The sequence below is a fragment of the Hordeum vulgare genome, chromosome 6H (assembly GCF_904849725.1).
Source record: "Hordeum vulgare subsp. vulgare chromosome 6H, MorexV3_pseudomolecules_assembly, whole genome shotgun sequence".
Lineage (NCBI taxonomy): Eukaryota > Viridiplantae > Streptophyta > Magnoliopsida > Poales > Poaceae > Hordeum > Hordeum vulgare.
Window position 1 is genome coordinate 505,482,772 of NC_058523.1, and position 6,000 is coordinate 505,488,771.

Below are 6,000 nucleotides of genomic sequence, written 5' to 3' on the forward strand. Positions count from 1 at the left end.
CACGACATTAGCTTTGCCTGGCGTGTACTCAACACTCGGATTAAAATCTTGGAGCATTGCCACCCAACGTGTTTGCCGAAGATTCAGGTTAGGCTGAGTGAAGATGTACTTGAGACTCTTGTGATCAGTGAAAACTTCAACCTTATGTTCCAACAAGAGGTGTCTCCAAGTCATCAGAGCGTGTACCACAGCTGCTAGCTCAAGATCATGCACATGATAGTTCTTCTCCGCTGGCTTCAACTGCCTGTAGGTATAAGCAACCACCTTCTTCTCTTGCATCAAAACTGCACCAAGACCCTGGAGAGAAGCGTCGCAGAACACCTGGTAACACTTGGAATCATCCGGAGGAACCAAGACTGGAGTGGAGGTGAGCTTCTCTTTGAGTGTGTCGAAGGCCAACTGACACTCTGGAGACCAAGCATATTTCACAACTTTCTGAAGAAGACTTGAGAGCGGCTTGGCGATCTTGGAGAAGTTCTCAACGAACCTTCTGCAATAGCCTGCAAGCCCGAGAAAGCTTCGTAGCTGGTTCACATTTTGCGGAGGCTCCCATTCAACAATGGCCTGAACCTTGGACGTATCAACTTTAATGCCCTCGGCAGAGATAATGTGACCAAGATAGACAACTTCTTTCAGCCAGAACTCACACTTGGAAAACTTGGCATACAACTTGTACTCTCTCAGCTTATCAAGCACCAATCTGAGATGTTTTTCATGTTCTTCCTCAGTTTCAGAAAAGACCAGAATGTCGTCAAGATAGAGCAAGACAAAGTCATTCTTGAACGGAGAGAATATGTAGTTCATCAATCGACAGAATGTCGGAGGAGCATTTGCCAGACCAAAAGACATGACCGTATACTCATACGAGCCAAAACTAGTCTTGAAGGCAGTCTTCGGAATATCTTCTTCGCGAATGCGAATTTGATGATAGCCCATTCTGAGATCGAGCTTGGAGAAGACCTTAGCACCTTTCAACTGTTCGAACAACTTAGTTATGTTCGGAAGTGGATATTTGTTCCTGATTGTATTCTTGTTCAATGGACGGTAATCGACACATAGTCGGTCCGTGCCATCCTTCTTCTTGACAAACAGAACACCACATCCCCACGGAGACGAGCTTGGTCTGATCAAACCCAAACACTCCTGCTCATCTAGTTGCCTCTTAAGTTCCATCAACTCTTCTGGACCCAATTTGTACGGCCGTTTGCACACCGGCTCGGTACCTGGCTCAAGCTCAATCACAAATTCAACTTCTCGGTGCGGAGGCACGCCTGGCAGCTCTTCTGGAAACACATCTTCATATTTGCAGACCATTGGGACTTGCAAAATAGGATTAATCTCACCCTTTTCATTCAAAGAGAACCGACGGATTGTATCATCGCGCGCCGCGAATATAATCACGTCCTCCGAAGAGTGGGTAAGCTTCACTTCTTTAGCTTCACAATCAATCGATGCCTTGTTCATGGCCAACCAGTCCATACCAAGGATCAAGTCAATATCGGAATTGCCCAAGACAATAGGAGACGCCAGAAAAGAATAACTGCCTATCTTGACAGAAGCATCCGGAACCAACATGTGAGAACTCATGCGCATGCCCGGAGAAACCACACGGAAGGGACTATCCAAATGAATTGCAGGAATATCATGCTTAGCAATGAAAGGCTTGGGGATGAAGCAATGCGATGCACCAGAATCAAATAACACTTAAGCGGGAATATCATTAACGAGGAGGTTACCCATGATCACATCTGACAAGTTTTCTGCCTCAGCTGCATTCACCATGTTGACTCGAGCTGATCTGGGGTTGAACTTGACAAGATCATTACTTGGAGGTTTGCTTGGAGGAGGAGGCGGCAGACGAAGCTGAGAAGTGCACTTGTTGGCATAATGACCCTTCTGCCCACACTTGTGACAAGTAACCTCTGCTGGCTGTCGGTACTGAGTCTGAGGAGGCCCTTGCTGGCATAATGACTCCTCAGGATCGTGCAAAGCAAGAGCTAACTGCAAATCTTCTTTCAAGCCACCTCTGAACTGATAAATCTTGCTCTTTTGATCAGGGATATCCTCCAAGGCGTATCGGGCTAGCTCGTGGAACTCAACGTTGTACTTGTACACGGAGTTACCACCCTGCTTCAAGCGCATGAACTTCTCACGCATTTCCTCCACAAAGCTGGAAGGAATGTAGTGGGACCTGAAGTCACGGCAGAACTCATCCCAAGTGATCACTCTAGCGCCTCTGGAATCCTTCAACTGTTGCCACCAGATAGATGCTTGCCCCTTCAGCTGGAAAGTTGCAAATTTGACAAAATCTTGAGGACGAACATTACTACACTCGAAATGCTTGTTCATGTCGCGGATCCAATTCTCAGCATCAAACGCCTGGTCACAGGAAGTGAAAGTCTTTGGCTGATTCGACAGGAACTGACTCAGATTAGAAAACTGATTGCCACCATGCTGTAAATTGCCTTGTTGTTGATTATCTCTCTCTTGCAACAACTGTAGCAGCATCTGGGTGTTTGCATTTGTAGCAACCATTACCGCTTGCCAAGACTCAGCAGGAGGAGGCGGCGGCGGCGGAGGATTCTCCGGAGGAGGAGGTGGTGGCGGCACAGCCTCACGCCCTGGGTTCTGACGAGTTGGTGGAGCCATCCTGAAGACGGACAACACATTAGCCCACAAAATAAATTGAAGATATCGCTGAATCAGAATGACAGGAATATCTGAACAGGAATAAAGCAATTGCACTCGAACAAACTAGTAAGAATGCTTCCTCAAAGTGACGGTCGACAAAATTCTGATTAAGACCACTGCAAACAAGTATGAGCTAGAACTGCTCGGAACAAACATATGATCGAGATTTCATCCGATATCTTCGTGGATAAGATCGCACGGGCTCGAATTTACAGTATCCATCCTGTGCAAGGTAGTGCACACGACATACGAAGTATCCCCAAGTCGTAGCGAGCTACAAGGACTCTTTAAGACACAACAAGAACCGCTGTAAGACGACTGTGAACAAACACACCCACTGAACATCGAATCCCAACCTCCATCATGCATCTGTAGGAAGATAGTCCTATAAGATACTACTTGATATCCCACCTATGAATTCCCAAAATATCTGGTCATGCAATCTGGTACACGGATACAAGGAGTAATATCACACAACTCCTATACTAACCCGTCACCTGTATCACATCCATCAACACACAACCAGAATCTCGGACCTTCATCTACAACACACCCTCGTGATCACAACGATACCAAGTATGGCAGTACTCCCGAACAATCTGCACCAGTACTGGGGACATCGGGGTTATCTCGCCACTACTAGTATTGAATCAATAACGAACATCATTAGTTCTTAGATACTCAGAAATATGAATGATGGTGATTTGCGCAAGAATCCCCCGGAGCTCAACTCCCCGGAAGAAATCAAGGCAGACACGAGGCACCAAGACAGAACTCCTTCACATCGAAATCATATAGATTTCACAAATACCCGCGTGATCCTAATTTTTTTTGAGCGAGAAGAGAGTAGAATTAAGATTTCCTAAGACGGGAACCTCACCATAGCATGGAAGAGGAGAAAAAAGAATCCTACTCTCCGATATAACTAAGACTCAAAACATTTTACTAGACTCGACTCGGCCAAGTACGATCACACAAAGGCTCCTATGGTCGTAAGGCTCTGATTACCAGCTTGTAACGACTAAGATGCGGTCCTTTCTGATTTGGGATCGAGGCCCCGAATTGGAAAGAAGCGCATCTAAGCGTTTCGCAAACATGGTAACATAGCACATACATAATAATAGAGGAATGACAATAAGGGATTCAACTGTCATCTCATAAATATATCAGAGTTACATCACGCATCCAAACAAGGTAGTTCCGTTACGGACTACAAAATATGAGAAATGACTATGCTACCCTTCATGCTTGCCCACGATCATGACCACGCCTTAGTCTTCTGGATAGTTCACGTACAGGTGGTCGTTCTCCTCATCGTACTGCCACGCCAGCTGCGTGCCGTCGGAATCACCTGTCTCGGGGGTACCTGAACCTGTTGGTGTTGTGAAGGAATCTGTGAGCCACGGGGACTCAGCAATCTATGACCTCGGTGCCAGAACTAGTCAAGTTATTAGGTTTGAAAGGTGGGGTATTTGGTTGCAGTATCCTAAGCTTTATATGGTGGCTAACTTATGTAGAACATGTATGAAGGTGGTCTATACTAGCGGCCGATGATAGATGATCACTAAGTGATCCTGAACACCTACCTACGTCAATCATAACCCCACCGTGTTCCCGATCAAAGAGAGAACTTCGAAGGGGACAGTCGCGGTTACGCACACAGTTGGCAATTTTATTAGCTTATGTTTAAGTTATCTATTACCGGATGTTCAGAAATATTCCAAGTTGCCACATAACCGCGGGCACTACTATTCGAAAGATTAAACCCTGCAGGGGTGCTCCAACTAGTCCATCACAAACGTACACGGCCCGCAAAGTAATCCTCTATCATGAATCTCGTGATCTCGTCGGATTCCTTAGAGGAAAACCTCAACTCTGGGGAGAACCAAAGCTTCACCGGGATTCCTATACGCAAGATATATCGCTAAGGTAAGACAAGACTAGCAGGACCTCCCGAAGTGTCGACGACCCTGATAAGAGCCGCGTATCTCAGTCTCAGGACACACCGGATGAGCGATGGTTACCACGCCAAAACACCGAGTTGCCCCGGGGAGCGTAATAAGCTGCTCTGGGTTGGACCAACACTCATGAGGAGCACTGGCCCGGGTTGTTAATTAAATTCCTCGGGGTAGCTATTCCCTATGCAGATTATTATTAAGTGATTAGCAGATTAAAACCAAGGTTGGGTCCTTCTGGACAAGTCTTAACACTACGCGATTTATCGAGGGGGTCCCCATAACAACCCCGAACGTCTTAGGAGCGATCATTATGGAAACAAACACCGGTAGCCGGTAACTATGGCGGCAATAACGGAACAAAGCACCCGGCAAAAAGCCTAGGCCTTCCGTTATTTACCAAGTATATAGGTGCATTAATTAAATAACAAAATTAAGATAATGATATCAAGCACATGTTATCACATGAGGCAAAGCTCCTTCATCTAGCAACACTAACATTAGTAGCTGAGCAAAGCCTACTTAGCCATTCAAGATTTGCTAGGAAGGGATAAGTGTTTGGGTTTCATGGCATATCAGGAGGCAATTATTTCAGTGGTAGGCAGCGAGCATATGATGGAAGAAACGTAATCTAGCATAACAAGTCTAGAGATGGAATCAAGGTCATATCATCTTGCCTGTGATATCCTCAACTTGGAACTGTTCTTGTTCGTCCAGCACGTACTCTCCCGAGTACACGTACTTGTTCTCCGATCCCGGTGCTACCCAACATAATAATAACTTCCAATGAACAACAACACCTCAAGATGCAACAAGCACATGATGCAAGAGATGAATATGAGCATGCATCACTATTCTACTCACTAGCACAAGTATGAAAGGTAAATACATGTTCCTGGACAGAACTGCATCCTAAGCTATCATGACATGCATGATAATGACATGATCAGATGCGTCTCGTGAAAACGATGCAAAAGCATATAAAGAACATTACAATCGGAGCTATGGATCAACGGGAAACAATGAAACAAGATATGAAGTGCTACGTGTCAAATTCATCACAACACACTCCAATGGCATAACTCTGGTATTTCCAGGTTGCCAAGACATAAAACAAACCAACATGGATGGGGTAGTGCAAATAATATCACCACACCATCAACTATGCACTCACAATCATCAAAATTCCAAAACTGCACAATCTGCCATAAACAACATCGTAGCACTTTGTGAGCTACATGCAAAGCACCTACATCCATCCAAACATACCAAATAAGATATGTGGCAGTAGCTATCCAAGAGTACTACAAGCACAAGCAAAAAATATCAAACAAAGGAGTTATACATAGAAAGT